The 18,609-nt window shown below is 38.9% G+C and overlaps 1 protein-coding gene across 1 annotated transcript in view; it reads left to right on the top strand.

Annotated features, from left to right (window-relative positions):
• The window catches only part of glra1 (glycine receptor, alpha 1), a 126,055-nt gene that overhangs the window by 38,014 nt on the left and 69,432 nt on the right, over positions 1 to 18,609 (top strand). The window lies entirely within an intron of this gene.

Genomic DNA, 18,609 nt, shown 5'->3' with positions numbered 1-18,609 from the left:
CCACTGTCAAATCATTGTGCTGGTCAGAAAGTTTTAAAACTGCTGCAATACTTTGTTTTATAACAAGGCTTTCAACACTTAATCATGGCTGATGTGCAAAGTCAAATGTACTGTAGATACAGTATATGGCACTGGACATCTATTGTGTTAAATATAGAAGCTGTGATACTTAAGTATATTATGTAGAATAGAATAAAATCTCAACCACCTTCATTTAACCAAGAGAGTCGCATTGAAATTAAGAATCTCTTTTACTAGGGAGACCTGGCCAAGACAGGCAGCATCATAAATAAAAACACATAGTTACATACATAACACACAAAAGGAGACACATTTAAAAAGAAAATAAAGAACAAGCATAGGGAAACTCACGGTTCAATAGATACATTACCATGAATCAGTTGCATAACTAGGAAAATTAAAAACATTTACATCCTAGAGAATCTACCTCTAATTCTTTCATTTTGGATTTAAAAGCCTTTAACAAGATTAATTCATTGAGTCTCAAGTCATTTTGCAATGTATTCCATGCTGAGGGTGCAGAATACACAAATGCCCTTTTTCCAATTTCCTTGCAGGCATTTAGGACAGACAGCATAAAAAAAGTTCTGTCCGGCACTTGTCTGCATGATAAAAACGCATAGGTAGTAAGGAAGCAGACCAAGAATTGCACTATATATAAAGGTGTACCAATGTAAAAGCCTAGGATTGGCCAGAGCAGGCCATCCTACCCAAGAGTATAACTCACAGCCATGAGTCAGAGCTTTACAATTGGTAATGAACCTCAAGGAAGCATGGTAAGCTGTGTCAAGCATATGAAAACACTGAGTAGAGGTATGCATATATAAAAGATCACCATAGTCCAACACAGGTAAAAAAAAAAGTGACTACAACAAGTAACTTTTTTTTACATCAAAATAAAAACCCAGTTTTAGCCTCAGCTTTTTCTTCAGGTACCGCACATGTGGCTTAAAAGTGAAGGAGTCATCAATCAACATACCCAAGTACAAACAACATAAGTTTTGGTTTATCTGCATTTAGAATGAGTTTCAGATGAAGTAGAGTATTTTGGACAACAATAAAAGCATTTTGCAGGTATTCAGAGGCCTGTACAAGAGTTGAGACATAGCAGTATATAACACTGTCATCAGCATATAAATGAAAATTAGCATCTGACACATTTTGATCCAGATTATTTATATAGATAGTGAATAATAGTGGGCCTAATACAGAGCCCTGTGGTACACTCTCGTTAACAGATACAGTATCAAAACATAGACCATCATATCCAATGCACTGCGGCATATTATTAAGATAGTTTGAGAACCAAGCGACTGGTTGCTCTTGCTAAGACATCTAAGTTTTAAAACATGGTCAACCGTGTCAAAAGCTTTGGACAGATCAATAAAGAGTGATGCACAATGTTGCTTCTTGTCAAGTGCAACATAAATGCCATTTACTACCTTCAGTGCAGCTGTGATGGTTATATGTTTTTTTTCTAAAGCCTGATTGATATATTGATAGAATAGCATTGTTGTATAAAAACTCCTTAAGTTGATCACTCACAAGAGCTTCAAGACTTTTAGCTAGTATTGATAATTAAGATATCGGCCTATAGTTATTTAAAATAGTTGGCTCACCCCCTTAAATAAAGGAAAGGCAAAAGCAGATTTCCATATCTTTAGAATTTCCTTATTTTCCACTGTAAGGTTAAAAAAATGTGCAGGAGGCTCTGGTACAAAATCAGCGGCCAAATTCAAAAAGTAAGGATCAATAAAATCAGGTCTTGAGGGTTTTCTAGGGTCTAAAGCTTTGAGGGCTTTGTGAACAGAGAAAGGTACGAAACTAAAAGACTGACCAGTATACACTGAAACCTCAGTACAAGGTTTCACAGATGCAGAACAAGCAGAGTCAAACAGAGAGCCAGAAGATATAAAATACTCCTTAAAACAATTCGGTAGCTCCATTTTGTCATGATCAGCAACAGAGTCCTTAATAACAAAGGTAGGTGCAGCTTGAGAGTTATTGCTCACAGAAAGGGATTTTATGGTTTTCCAAGGGTCATTTAGTTTTCAGTGGTGACAGACAAATAATATTCTTATTTGGCTTTCTTGATAAAAGAGGAACAAGTGTTTCTTAGTTGTCAAAAAACAAGCCAATCAGTAGTAGAACCTGTTGTCCTTGCCTTAGCCCAAGCCAAGATTCGCTCATGAATAGTATCTGCTACAGTAGTTTAGAGGAAAACCAGGGGTTATCACGACCTTTAATCTGTATCTCTGAATGGGGTATATGTATTTATGATTTATGTAAAAGTAAAAGGAGGCAAATCATGATAAAGCCCCTGTTTGTTAAATGGTTTTAATTTAGGGACTTTAGTTTTCCTGATAGCAGCAGCAACACAATGGTCACTTAGATCATCGCAAAAAACACCAACAGCTGAAAATTTATAAGAATTAGACAGAATCAAGTCAATTAAGGTGGACTTCTCAGGGCATTTAAGATTTAGACGAGTGGGTGAATTAATCAACTGGGTAAGATTGACAGAATTACAAAAAGATTCAAAATTGTCAGATACTGGTTTAAGCCAATCCCAGTTAAGATCACCAGCTAAAACAATTTCACTATATTTTAGTCTGGATAAAAGGTGAATCAATTTGGTCTGTCAGCATGATAATAGTAAAACCAATGAGTCATCTTTGTTTAGCAACGTTACATGACAATTCCTTTGACATTTCATATATTAAATCCGAATGAGATCTCTCATTGAAGGCAAAGTAGTTATTTAAAGCCAGTCTCTTGGTAATTACCATGATAAGTTCATGTCCTGTGCCAACCACTACGGGGTATGCACGGATTATACAACAGCCATAGAGCAAGTACATCCATAAGCAATGTCCAGTGGAGACAGCACATTGTTAGACTTACTCACCCAGGAACGATCACTTGTCTTGTAAGTCCCAGTCACAGACAACACGCAAAGTAAAGTCACGAGAAACGCTACTGTCTCTGTCCAGAGAATGTGTGTGTGTGAATGCACAGCAGGCCGCAGGCAGAGGAGTGGGGATGGGGAGAGGGGAGGAGGAGATGCGACGGCGAGGGCAGGTGGAGAGGCCAGGCAGGTAGAAACTGACTGACTGGTGCACTTTTTGAAACCCAGGATAGTTGGAGAGATAGATTCAGAGGACCAGAGCAGATTATATCCCAATTAGATGGCCCAGGAAAGAGATATCTCTATAATCTTCATAAAATAAAGTTTGCACATGCACTATGTAAATATTTTGCTTTTCCTCAGTATAAATGTTAAAAGAACAAAAGACTCGTTATTAAAAACAGATGACACTAAACATTGACATAGACTGAGATGCTGCCATCTTGGATCCACCTTAACTAACCTGATTTTTACACTGATAGTCATGGTTGAGTTAAACAACTGAAAAACAACAGACAGAACAAGGAAAATGAATGAAGTTCAAACAGATTCACTTACATGTACCAACCTGACAGTGATGGTGCTGATGTGATGATGATTTTATAGGCTGTCAACTAGTGCATAATAATATAATAGTATAATAATATCCATATTTGCAATAACATAGTGGACAATTGTACTGTAGGTTTAGTAAGTATAAGTAAGTTTAGGAGAGAATTATATCAGCATGTGTCACCTACCAGATATTGTACCCGACTCTGGAAACTAATATTACAGTAGTACAGATCCTGACTCAGCACAACCTTCACTAAGTTAAAATATGTTTTGTCCAAAACTGCATTTGAGTCCTTGTACAGTAGTGTTCAGCAGAGAGAAACAAAACTTTAAGCATCCAATAATATGTCTTTTGGACATAACTCACCTTTCAGAGAGACTTCCCTTTTGTTTTCATACATTCTGTTTCATCATAAGAGATATTATAGTATAGTATAGTATAGTATAGTATAGTATAGTATAGTATAGTATAGTGTAGTATAGTGTAGTGTAGTGTAGTATAGTATAGTATAGTGTAGTGTAGTGTAGAGTAGTGTAGTATATAATGTGTAGTATATTGTATTTAGGATATTATAGCAGAGTGTAATCTAATGTAGTACAGTACAGTACTCTGAACTGTGTGTGTGTCATACTCCCAATTTACTAGAAATTAGCAAAGCAGAACACCTGCCAGCCAATCAGAATTAAAAATTCTCGATGGTCATAGCAGAAAGGATACAGTAGTATAGCGTAATATAGTATAGTATAGTTTAATCTACCATAGTACAGTATCATATAGTGTAGTATAGCATAAGTAAGTAAGTAATAGTATGGGATTGTACAATGATAGTAGGCTATAGCACAGCAATAATGTAAAAGTGCGCAGTAGGGTGTAGTACAAAGAATATATAGTGCAGTTTTATACAGTATAGTTTAGTAACAGTCAGTTATTTCTGGCATAACAAGACCTTTTCAGAGTTTTTGTCCCCATCATGAAGGTAAATTCAAACAAACAGGTTTTTTGCCTGTGATGTACGGTTTATAATCTTACTCCACTTCTAAATTATTAAGCTGGTCAGACAGTATAGCAGAGCACAGAACAGTGCAGTATAGTATAGTACAGTAGAGCAGAGTACACAGTGGCGGTACTGTATAGTACAGCGCAATATGGAATGTGACTAGAATCACCTCTCTCCGTTTGTTCTGTGTTGTTCCATGTTGAAGAATTTCTCTCAGCCTATTGGCTCATTAGCTTAACATGCTAACGCTCGTAGCACAGCAGGCCCTTTACACTGTGGCTCCTGTCACTCGTAACTAATGTGTATGTGGCCCTAATTTGTATGCACAGAGTGGAAGCCATAGGAGAACCCCCACATACACACACACACACACACACAGAGACTCTGCATCCATCCTGCAATTAGTGCTGCAGGACTTTCCAGACAATTACAGTTGGTGATGGAGCAAACAGCAGAGGTGATGCACTGGGCAATCTTTTTGGGCGACGCTGCCAGAAACAGTCGACAGAGTGCAACAGGAGTTGAGAAAGGTTATTCCAATGTTTTCTGGCAACAGAGTACTCCTAACTGATTATAGAAACAATGCCGAGGAAACATCGGGACTCGAGTCGCGCCGTCTTAAGGAGATTAAAACAAAAATTCATCTGCGATACTGCAGATATGATCCTTTTGTGTCTGATTACTCTGGGTGACTATTGAGAGAGACTCTGTTGGTTTGCAGACTAAAGACCCCAATTACCTCCTGAGCTTATTCTGCTGGCCAATACTGTCAGCTTCACAGGAGACGACATTTTATATTAGCAGGCAGCAGCCCGCCTGCTTCCAGGCTGCTGCGATGCATAACTTACCCACTGGCTCGGCAGAGGGAAAAGAAAAAAACTGCAGAGCTAATAAGAAATAATTTCTCATTTTAATGTTCAAATAGAGGGAGAAAATTATAGCCTAAGATAATAGATGTGTTAGAGAGAAAGCCAATCAAAGGCAGCAAAAATACAAATGTTTGTAATTACTACTGTGGTATTAACATTTTTCTGAGCCTTCCTCTGCTATTTATAATATATTCAACTGTGGTTAGACTTTAAAGTGATCTAATTCCAGTGTAATAACTAATAAACAAGGCAACATGCACAACTACAATGTATAGTGTTCAATAATAGAAAGTTTTAACATTTTGGAAGGAAACAATCATTTAATCAGGAAATACAGTCATTGCAGGCTGCTTCTCTACTGCATAAGGAAGTGTCTAAAGAAACTGCAGATATTGTATAACATAATAAAGACTATTTATTATCATGTTATATATAGTAAGAATTTAAATGCTATTTTAGGGTTAAGGTTGATTGTATACAGTGAAATGATGAGGATTTGCTACAGCTGTTAAATGGCTCAGGGTGCATTAGGTCATTGTGGCCGAACTGTCGTATATGCATAATTAATAAGCTATTATAATATTGTATAGGTGTTCACTTTCTGGTCCACCTAACTTCTTCACATTGGTTTCTATTGTCAGGCACAATTTCTCAGTCCCTCCAAAAAACTCCTACTGTTAGCTAATCTTTACATGCTAGAACTAGCTTACATGCTAACATAAATCAGTTAGTATTCTAGTCATATGCAGTGTGATAAAATAGGATAGAACAATTAGCACAGTCAGAATCTAAAACCAGATGGAGTATTGATGAGATGATGAGCTCTTGATCAGAAACATTTGACCTTCAAATTTGAATATGACCTCCAATATGACCTTCAGACGCCATGTAAAATCAGCTGAACACACTCTATTGACATCTAAGAACTCATCAAAAGTGATTTGACATGCTAGAGATTAAAGCTCATTGATTTCTAACTCCGCATAGCGAGCAGTAAGAGAGTATTTTATTTCCTTCCACTGGTTTTACTTGATCCACAGTCGGTATCCTTATGTGTAACGGCGGTTATTGACATCCACGCAAGCTCTTTATCATCAGTAACGGTGACGCTAATTTTTTGCTACAAAGTAGCGTGAAGGATGGGCTCTATAATCTGCAGAAACGGTCGGGTTTAGGCAACTTTGGTGGAAATGTCAGTTTTAGATGAGAAAAGGGGGGGGAGGGGCAACAGAGGAGACGTGAAGGGAAAAAAGATTACGTTAATGTAGAAGGCAGAGAGGAAAGATGTAATACGGAGGAATGTAGGGGGGGTGGGGGGACGACGAGAAGGAAAGGAATGGAGAGGCGAATGCGAGGAAAGCAAATAAAAAAAAGGGTCAGGAAGAAAAAGAAAAGAGAAATGAGGAAAAAATTGAATTATGTAAGGAAAGGAAGTAAAAAAACAACAATAAGAAGAAACAATTAAAGGACAGTGAAGGGGAGGAGAGGATATCAAAGGAAACATGAAGAAAGAAAAAGAAAAATGATTAACAAGAGACAAAAAAGTTAAAAGAAAGGATAAGTAGGAAATAAAGAATACACACTGAAGAAAAGTAGCATGAAATAGAAAGACGGAAGCACAAGAAAACAAACAATAAGCAGCAAAGAAATAAGAGAAAAAAAATGAAGACAGGAAACAAAACAAAGCGACAGCAGAGGTAAAAAAAAAATGAATGAAAGAATCAAACAAACCAATGTGGAGACCTGGAGCGGCGTGCTCATCAAGGTGGTAGGAGGAAGGGGAGACCAGAGGAGAGGGAAGATAGGAACGAGGACACAAAGAGAAGAAGAGGAGGGGGAGGAGGAGGAGGTGGGAGGGAGGAAGAGGAGATTTCTCTTCCAGCGTGTTCAGCAGAATCCAGTCAGCAGGTCAGGGCCCGAAGCCTCGCCATGGCCGTCGGCAGCAGCCGTTCTTCCTGATTAGAGGCTCTGCTGTGCTCCTTCTGTTGTGGGATGTTCAGCACATATTACACACAACTCACCTCCTTGCACCGGCGCTTTATGCAGATTAATGTTAGGCCAAGGGATATTTGTCTGCTAACAGATTCTGGGCTCTCCTTCCCCCCTCAGTGCCGTGCGAGAGGCCCAAGGATTCAATCTGTCTCTGTAGATTTATGCTTATCCGAGTGCCCGGTTTCATGGAGGACGGCTTTGTAATATGATTGCATAGTGCTTCAGAAAGGTGACACTTTAATATGAAGACTGCAGGTTGGAGCATATTGCGGTTATTTTACTTTTTTTATTGAGAGCAAAAGAGAGAAAAAAAATCTGCTGCTATGTAGATTTATGTTTATCCAAGTGGCCTGTCTCATAGAGAACACCTTTATAATGTGAATGCACAGTGCTGCAGAGGGCTAACGCTGCACAATGATCGCTGCATGTTGAGAGCACGCAGTGTGGTTTTAGTGAATGTAAAGCAGAATATCCCCCTACACAGATTAATGCCTATCCAAGTGGCCTATTTTAAAGACTGTAATATAACTGCACAATTCTTCAGAAGGGAAATACTCGGGTGTGATTGTGAGGGTTTTCCTCAACTGTAGAAATCCCAGTTGTCATAGCGAAATCACAAAATACTTGTACTGGCTTGTTTTTGGATTTGTCACCTGTCTGGTTAAGTTAACACAAGTAAAACTTCATGTTTAAGGTTAGTGAGAGATTGTTTTCTTGGTTGTAATAATCCAGTGTTTACCGTGGAGGACACAGGACATGAATTGTGGACTTTTGTGTCAAAGTCAAACATCCACCTCCGTGTTCTCGCTAACCCGTCTTTCACATCAAACGTGCAAGCGTGCACAGCTAGTGTGAGGTACCGTGTAGGGTGAAGAGCATTAAATAAAGCCTTACTAATCCTTCAAAGCAGCTAATTAAGATGCAAGGGGCTATATGGGAATATATAAACAATCACAGGGTTAATTTACTATCCTGGTGTTGCCATCCTTCCAGATATTTTCTGCCATGCTTCAGATTTTTATATCACCAACCCCTCTGGCTAAGGTCTGGCCAAGTTTAAGCATTAAAAACCATAGATTAAGGTTTTTGAACATATATTTTCATGGTTAAAACAAGCCAATATTGTCTGTTGGTAGAAGACATCCACCTCAACCCGTCTTTCAACGTGCAAGAATGCATTTTTATATGTTTCTCATATTGTCTGCAATGCTTTAGATTTCTTATCCAAAGTCTTTTTTTTCTCCCTGTTGTTTTCTCAGAAATGTACTAATTAGCCTTAATGAGTATACCAGAGAGAATAATGCATTTTTAACACTTTTTTCTTTCATCAGCACCATTTTTGAGTAAAATATAGATATCCAGGATATAGCTTTATGAGTATCAGTAATACTTAAAATAATCAAATTGGCAAGGGCATAAATGCACGGACGTAAGAAGTGTTTATTAAAGCGAAAATCGATCCCTGTGTCTCAGTCTTTATATAAACTTTATAATGAAAGAGCAGAACAGAGTAGCTAATTAAATACGCTGCACTGCAGAGAATCCATATCACACTTTCTGTTTACATCCAAATGAGCGTGTGATTATTGCACGAAGACATATGGACGATACATCACTACCGCTGTCAGATGTCGGTTTATCTCCTCTTTTAAATAATAATAATAATAATGATAATGAAAATTCATACATCTGTTTATTGTACTCTATCATTCTACTCAGCATTGACAAAACACTCATATAAGATAAAATAAAAGTTGTCTGAATACAATAAAAAGTAAAATAGTATTAAAATGATAAAACCTTTAATTTAATCTTGAATTATAGAAAACAAGGACATGATAATATTGACTCAACCTGTTTTATCAGTGAGGTTGAGAGAAGGAGTGCATGTGAGTGTTTGTGTGATAAGATGAAGTGGTGGAGTGTGTGTGTGTGTGTGTGTGTGTGTGTGTGTGTGTGTGTGTGTGTGTTTCTCCACTAATCCCACATGACTATCTACCTTCCTCTCAAGATGATTAAAAGCACTGAGCTAACAGCCGAGCATCACGACACACCGTTAAATCACAGACTGATTTATTGAGCAGATGACCATCTCACACACACACACAAGAAAATATCTCACTGTCAGGCAAACAAACGTGCAAACAACAAACAGGAAGGATCAAGCGCTCAAGTTCACATGCATGAAAACACACACAGATACAGAAACACGCATATACGGTGCAAACTTTTCCCGCTTCCTCTCTTTCTGTCTCTCGCTGACACACAAACACTCTGCAGCGTCGCTACCTTTCTGTAATCCATTGGAACAAAGCTCCGGTCACCTCATCTCCGTCGCCGTGTTGCCGCCGTAGACCTGCTATCGATTTCTGTCCCTCTGCGGTCGAGCGGCTGCCAGCCTGTCATGTCCACCCGTCAGTCAAAAAACCTGGCCTGGAAAGCCCTGAGCGGTCTAAGAACACCGCTTTGTAATTCACTGCAGGCTTAGGTTTGGGTTTTTGTTCAAAGGGGAAGATGTTTAAGTATGGGGGGTAACGAGATGCATCTGCAGACTGTCTCCTCCTGGACGGTATTCATACTGGTGAAATGGTTGTGTAAAGAAAGAAAAAGAGAGATTGAGAGAATCCAAGTGCTTGTTAAACTCTTTTCAAGTTCCTCCACTGCTCGTGTTAATTGCTCAATCCCACCAATTATCTTTATTTTGCAGGAAAGCAGGAAGTGACCATTCAGACAATAGACTCTTGGAGCGTGACCGATATCTAGATCAGTATCTGAACAACAGCCGGTACAGATATGAGCTGATAGAGTGACTCTATCGATGCCCTCCCTTTAAATAATAATTAGACTGCAGATACCTTTGTGCTACCTGCGAATGCAAAGTATGATATAATAAAATATCTATTAGCCTGTTAGGCAGATCATTTGTTGGTCCTTCTCTCAGACTGTCTGTAACTCTCAGCCTCGAGGCTATTGGTTCCTTCTGAAGATGTTTAAAAATAGCTCCCAAATATATAGTTAAATATTAAGAAGGCTCAGTAATTTCCTAAATAACAGCTGTAGCTTTTTGCAAATGTTTCTCAAACTGGAGGAAATTTGTTGGGGACTATTTTCAGTGGCGGATTAATCCCACCATATGATGCTTTAGTGAGTATTTCTGGGAGCAGGACTGTGTGTGTGGGATTGATTCAAACTAAACTACAATGTGTGTGTGTGTGTGTTCACGGTAATGAAGGAACATGTCACCCAGTGCGACGGTGTGACTCACTGATGTGTTTTTAATAGTTTTACTGTAACAGCACAGATCAGTAAACTATAGGCGTCGCCAACACGCACAACGCGTCCTCAGTTGGATATTGTTTATGTTTGTCTTTTCATGGGGTTTGTTGACAATAAAAAATATATATATCATAGATAGAGTGTAAATGAAACAGTGTGTGTGTTCAAATAATATGTATAAACAGAGGGACTCTGGGACACAGGAAGTGCACACATGCAAGCACATGCTGACAGGCAAACATACACAAATATTCACACAGCAAACACACACACACACACACACACACACACACACACACCGCACAGAGACACTGGAAATGCTCACAGGCATGAATGCCAATTTTGAGTAAATATGCATAGATGAACACACACACACACACACACATATACACACATACACACACATATACACACACATATACACACATATACACACAGCCTCAGGTGGATTCTGACCAGGCTGCCATCCATCCCTCCATCCTCTCCTCTCTGCCTGCCTCCCACTTTGAATACATTTCATCTCATAATGAAACTTGAACACCCCGTGGCTGAAAGAGAGAGAGAGAATACGAATGAGAGAGCAACAATGAGACAGGAAAAAAGAAAGAAAAAAGTAAATTAGAGAGAAATAGATTCGTGGAAAGAGTGAACGACAGATAGCGTAGGAGGAGGAGGAGGAGGTGGAGTAAAAACATATACTGTAATGACATTTCTCCTCCCTCGCTGGGGAGGAAAATAAAGTTTTTTTCCCCTAAAGTTCACACCGTGGAAGAGGAGATGATGGATGGCTGAATATGTCGGTGGGAGTTACTACCATTCCTCATCTCACCACTCCAATTAAAATGTGACGGGAAGTGTTTTTTTTTTTTGTTGTTTTTTTTCCCCCTCGCTGTTGATCAACCGCACTGTTTACTCCCTCGCTTAAAAACCAAAAGGGTATATACCGTTCTATAGGAGAAGCCACATATAGGCTTTTACATGTGAGGGAATAACGAGAGCTGTCTCTGTAAATGAAGAAGGATGCGGCGCAGGAGAAGGTCCACAGCATCTACATGGGAATAAAGGTAGAAATAAACAGGAGAAAGATGCAGACAGTTGCTTTTTTTTTTTTTTCAGGTGTTGGATATCACTTAAGAGAAGGTAGACATAAGGAAGAGAAGAGAGGGAGGGGGTGCGGGGGGGAAACAAGTCTTGTTTCAATAGTGTTTCATTGTTGAATCAGGAGACGGACGGCACTTTAATGTTTCTCAGCCTTCGAGCATTTTCTTTTCTTTTTCCCCCTCCAGGCGTTTCACAGCCTTGATGTTTATCTCCTCCTCCGTTGTCATGTCTGGATGTAATGGAGGGAAAAAAATTAAAAATAGCAGCAGGAAGAATGAAATTTATTCTCCCTTTTTTTTTTTCAGCCTGTTGTCCTGCTTGTAGGTGTGCAGTGAGTAAAGTCAGGAAAAATCCTTGAAAGTTTGTTGATTTTAGAAAAAAAGATATAAAGCCAGTGCACTGAAAAATATTTATTGATTAGAGGTCTTAATTAGGAACTGTATATTCTGCATTTAACAAAGAAGTCCATATACAGGCTGATTCAACACAGCCGTGGCTCCATCAGTTTTTTTTTTTTTTTTGTTTTTTTTTGATGCATTAATTGAGTAGGTGGGCACAATTTTCTTGATATTGCTGTTTTGGCAATACTTTGTGGCCAAGGTACCAAATTAATCAGTATGTTCTCCATAAATGGCACTATCCTAGGATTAATTGACTTAAAGGGGCAGTCCAACAATTTAGCGTTGCACTTTCCTAAAGTTGGGGGAATCATAAGAGTTAAAAGCAATAAATAAAAAGAATATCCTAAGTCTAGACCTAGTCTAGGTCAAGCTCCTTAAACAACTACACTTCCCATCCCTCATATTCTGCTCTTTCATTCTTTATCATAAGTGGAGTTAAAGTGGCCAGATTGGTAAAAAATATTGATAGGGACAATCCAGAGCAGCACCTTGATACTGGTACCGTCCATACCCAGATCTATGCCCAGGGTTAAGAGCTCTATTAGAGAACCAGTTCAAGTAAAACATGTTATTTGATGTTGTTAAAATATATTCGTGACTCACAGTTGGACTACAGTCTTCTTAAAAAAAAAAAAAACTGCTCTAAGTTCCATATGCCATCAAAAGAGCCGTCAGATATCAGCTGCAACACACACACACACACACACACACACACGCACAGGTACAGTACACTCTGAGCTTGTGGCTGAAAAGCTTTTGAAGGCTGTTTTTTTTTTTTTTTACAGAATCAGCTTTTTATGACTTTTAGCAAACTTTTTTAGAAGTTGAGCTGAGTAATGTCCAGGAATATAAAACTCTATAAAGCTTTTGATAAAATGTTCATTATTTCACTGTTTCACTATCGAGTCGGGAGATTTATGAAGCTTTAAAGTTCCCAGGGAAACTTTTTTTTTTTTTTTTCTCCTTACTGGCATTTCAGCTCTGATGTTTATGCATGGAGGATAAGAACGAAACGATCACCTCTTCAGCTGTCATGTCAGGACATAATGGAGGAAAAAAAAGAGCAATATAGGAAAAAGAAAAACAACTCTCTCTACTTTATTCTCTCTTTTTCTTTCTTCCTCTTCCCTCCGTCCTGCTTGTAAAATGAGCAGTGTTCCTCGACTTCCATGAGCATGTGTGGGGAATATATATTAGTTCAATAAAAAGTAAAACTGCTTCCCCTGGACCGTATAGCCTACAGATGACGCCCTATAAATATTTAATGTCTCACAGCCATTGTAGTATTTTTTGCTGAAGGCAGCTCAATTGCAAAATAGGCGATCCTGCGTAATTCAGAGTATTATTCATATAATTTGTAGCCTGCGACTTTTCTTCTCCCCCTTTTGCTTTGTTTAGCTCTGCGCCATTTGTTGCTGTGAATAGATTCGGCCTCACCGCTGCGCCGCTGAGGTGTCACTTAGAGGAGTGCAAATTGGGCATCAGGAGAGGAGAGAGTTAAATAAAGCATAGTAGAGCAGGACCGAGACAATCCCCTCGATACCTGTGTTTTACAACCCTCCAAAGGCTTGATAATGGAGCGTACCCCACTGTACCACCTATACTCATTCCTTCTTGTAAAAATATGAGGTGTGTGCTTGATTTATGTCGCTTCATTAGTTCCACTTCGCGGGTCCAGGTACGCCACAGTGTGGAGGTGCTAGTAATGAATGTGTCAGCAGGGAAAGCTGATGGCTTGACCAGTTAATTGGTCCCTGTAAATGGCGTATCGATGATGAGGGGTTTGGGGGGGTGGGAATGCATCCCTGCAGGCCGATCCGTCTGCGGCAATAGTTGGATAAATACGTGAGTGAGTTTGAGAGTCCAGAGGATGCTGCTGGAGAAGGACCAAGGTTGACGAAACATAAACATTGCGCAGTGTCATTAGCAAAAGAGCACAGCAATGAAATGGAAAGCCAGAGGAGAAAGAAGTACAGCAGAAAGTTTTGTTGACAGTTTAATGTCTGCGTGAGTGGAACTTTGGCCTTCTTCCCCCCCTTTCTGGATTTGTTTGATTGATTTCAACCAAATTCTATTGTCTCCCCTTCATTATAACCTTGGCTTTGTTTCATTGTTGTTTTTCATTTAACATTTATTTTTACCAGCATAGTCTCTTTAGATCAGGGTATCTCTATTTCATCAGCAAAAAAAAAGAGGATAAATGATTGTTTACTGCTGTTCCCATGTTTTAGTGTGTTTGCTTAATGCTTTTCTCATTTAAGATAATCACTGTCGCCAGAAGATAATGTTGGAGTGAGCAAACATATGGAAGAAGTAAAACAAAACACTCTATTTCCCTTTTACCCTCTTAGGAGAATCATATCATGTTGAACTTGATTCTCAGCTGATTCAAGTGCATCAGTGAGGCATTTTATCTCCTCAGTTGCCTAGTTGCAGTAATTACCATTAATTAAAGCTGTGAGCAGCGTCGGTCGGGACCTCGCGCTCTGGCCCGTCGGGATCAGATCATTTTGCTTTTTAAAAATGATATTTATTACAAGTGTGGTGTGCTTTTATTTTGAAAGATTGATTGACAGGATGAGAATTTTCTGCAGGGTGAGACATGTCTGTCTTGCTCACACCTGTGTCACCAAAATCATGCAAGTCTTGCATCAAAGTTTGAAGCCGATACCATTAACGTCCTTGGAGGAGATGGCGTTTTTTCGGGGTCCAAAATTGGGGCAAAGTCTTATTTTGAAAGGCTGATTGCGGACTTCCTGCTGGATTTAGGTCAGGGGTGCCAGCATATGATTTGTAGGTCTTGATGAGACGAATAATTGAGTTTTAGTTTGATCTCTCTACGACATTCCTACTGGCCGTGGCGGTCATTTTTTGTTACATAGGTGGCGCTAGAGAGCATCTTTTGGCACTTTAGGGGTTAATTTTTACATTTTATCAAATTTTATATCAGACCTGATGTGCATACCAAATATAGTGAGTTTTTGAGCATGTTTAGGAGGTCATATTTAGGATTTAAGTCCCGTAATAATAAAGAAAGTAAGAAAGAAAGAAAGAAACAAACACATGAAAAATAATAGCGTCCTCTGCCTTTTGGGCTCGGTCCCTAATTATGTTGTGATGACAAGCACAGAGGAATATCCTTTGTTCACAGAGCACTGATTGCTTTTTGACTTTTTACAAATCATACCACAGTCTGACCTGAACCAATCCCAGATCACCTCGGTCAGGTGGGTTTGGGTTTCGGTTCTTGGTCTGCATCTGTATTCAGAAAAAAGTTTATTTGAATGAATCTCTTAGTTTTAGCTTGATCACCATGTGTTCCTAATGTTCCCAAGTGGTATTTTATTAAGTATTTTATTAACAGCAAGGTTTTTGAAGTTTTCTCAACGAAATCTAAATCTTATAATTGACATGATAATGTGAGATAAACTGAGATCCCCAACATTTGGTGACCAAATTAACTCACATGCTCAGAGATCTTCATCCTTATTCAAAGAGTGAAAGTGTTCACAGGTCAGAACTGCTGATTCTTTATGAATGAATCCAGGATTACACTCCTGGTCTGAATGAATCACTGGAATCAAACTCCCTGTCCACCAAAACAACAACATCTGGCAGTTTGTCTTCCTTGAAAATGTAAATCTGCTCGTCAGACATGCACAGCTCAGCCGCTTCCGTCATCGGCATGAAGTGAACTGTAACTGCTTTCAGTGTGTCAGATGAGGTTTGTTTTTTTTTTTTGTGGAAGTTGTCTGAGTCATCGTTGGCGTTGTCGCGATCCAACAAAAGACCACCAGAGGCTCGAGGATGGCAGCAGTGAGTCCTGGATTGATGCTGATAAGACCTCCGAGCCCCGTTGGAGGTTGGTGAGGAGGCAAGAATTGCAACGGTGCCATGATTTGAAGCTGGAGAGACTGTTCTGCCGTGTTGAAACAAGTAGTGCCAAGCTGCTAGAATTCAATCAAAGATCAAAGAGAAATGATGCATCTTTTGTTGTTACCTGCTGAAGCGACGAGTTATCTAATATCTGATATCTATTGGCAGAAGTAACACTGAAGTGAAGGATCCTGCTGGATTTTGACTTGTAAAGCAGATGAAGTATTCAACCGTGTCCTAAATGACATGAAATGCATTTTCTGATTTTCTTACAGTTTAGTCAGAAGAAAGATTGCCTTCATAACTAAAAAGAAACAAACACTGACTGTCGGTAAAAGACGGGATTCAAACTTTGTTCCTTAAAGTCAAAGTTCAAAGTTTTGTACTCTAAACTATCCACCCCAACTTCCTCTCTGACACTTTGTAGTGCACATATATACTCATAATCACATTTCTGCATTTCAGCTACGATAGCATCACTATATTTATTGACAAGCTGAGTCCTACTGTACTTGTGGTGTTTGTGATCACTCTGTTGCTTTTTCATTTGTCCCAGTAGATGATAAAACGATCTTTGTCGCTCAGCCAGTCGGAAAAGATTGAGTAAGACTTAGTTTTATTATTTCAGACTATAAAGATGCTTCTCTTTTCTTGATTGTTGATAACACTGCACCATTTTTACTGGTATTGTCTCATTTTTCTACAAACCAACAGAATATTTTTAAAGCTATACATACTGTAGTCGCTTTAAGTATCAGCTGGGCATCATTGTATTGGAGATTCTCCTCTGCATTGGCAATAGTGATGCTCCCTGCAGTCTTTATGCACCTGGTATATCATCCTAACATATGGCGTTTGGTGGACGTGGCATAACCTGCTGTTTAGTAGATGCTTTAATCCAAAACACCTTCCAGTATCATGAGCGCATGTAAATTGAGAGGCTCCGGTTGGAACGTGAAGCTTTATCTCGGGGCAGCGATGAGCTGCAGAAACCCAAAATATGTCATGTTTTCACCAATGCTTGAACTTAATTCGAGGTTAGAGATGATATAGAAACATTCCCACAGGCTCATGTCTTGAATCCACAGCTCGGCGTCGGTTCCAGTGTCAGTTTAAAAATCACAACGAGGACGAGATGTTAAGTTGACACCGGAAAAACGTTCCAAGTCTGCTGAGGGGGGGAGCGGAAAACCCGCCGAACTATTAATCATTAAAAAAGCAATTACAGGCAGTTCCCTGGCAGGTTTATCAGGCTGTCATCTTCATACCATCTCTATTTAGACCTATCTACTTCCTGGATAACCACCAAACACTCTTTTCTCTATGTCAGTTCTGCTTCAAGGTGAAAAATGAGTAGATGACGATGACCACAGAGTACAACTCTGGAAAATAAAAGATTCCAAGGAGAACCAAAGTGGGGAATCACTGCCAGGGAGCAAAGTTGTGTAGGTTTGTGTCTTTTGAATAAAGAAATGGACTTTCTGGAGTCCGTTTCGAGCAATATTTCACAATATTCCACCAAAAACATATATATGCAATACACAGACAGGAAATGTTGAGAGACAGAGAGGATAACATACAACAAATTTGTCCTGCCAGATTAACGGCGGCGACGGCAGCCATGACATCCATGAACTTCAGTTTTTAAAAGAAAACACTGGAAAGGCAGAATATCTCTATTTACAGTATCCTTTAATAAGTGTATTACCATTGTTTGCATGTCAAAACGTTCTCTTGAAACTTACATGAGAGAACGAAATCAATCAATCAATCAATCAATCTTTATTTATATAGCGCCATATCACAACAGAAGTCATCTCAAGGCACTTTTCACATAGAGCAGGTCAAGACCGTACTCTTTAATTTACAGAGACCCAACAATTCCCCCATGAGCAAGCACTTGGGGAAATGAGTACATGAACAGCTTGGTGAAAATTTTGTTAAGACTTAATTTATTTCATATAAGTTAGTTTGTGTTTTCCTGAACATTTACATGGATACAATTCAAAGCTTAAAGAGAAGAACCTTAATGTGAGTGTGAAATGTATTTGCAGTCAATTTGTTTGAGGTTTCACAATGTTCATGTTCACGGCAAATCAAGCAGTTACCAGCAATCATCTGCTTTGGCTTCTATATTTATGATCAAACCGCTTCCCTATCAGTAACTATCTGCAACTACAATTGAATGACACTCATCACTTAAGACTATATTGCATTTAACAGCAATATTGAACAAAAAATGTCAGCAAAAAGGCTTTAAACTCAGTTAGCTGGTTAGCTAGCAGCAGCATTGATTATTTAACGTGACGTAAAGAAAGCTCACAAACATGTAGCTTTATTATTCATTATTATCAAGGTTAATTAAAAAAAACATTTCTAAAGCCATCCAATCCCAAGTTCAGATGTATTTCAACCATCTAGTTTCCTCATAAAGAGAGGAAATCTAAGTTTGGAGACATCAGCATCAGTAAAAAAATCAAATTTATTTTATCATAGCAACAGAATTGTATAAATTGTTTCTAAAGGTTTTGTTTTGCCTTCAGTTTACAGGTTAAATCAAACACGTAGAGTCTGAGAGCTCCGGGGGATGTTTAGAGCATTTATACAGTAAG

The sequence above is a fragment of the Thunnus maccoyii genome, chromosome 8 (assembly GCF_910596095.1).
Source record: "Thunnus maccoyii chromosome 8, fThuMac1.1, whole genome shotgun sequence".
Lineage (NCBI taxonomy): Eukaryota > Metazoa > Chordata > Actinopteri > Scombriformes > Scombridae > Thunnus > Thunnus maccoyii.
This window is presented reverse-complemented; position numbering and strand designations above follow the sequence as displayed.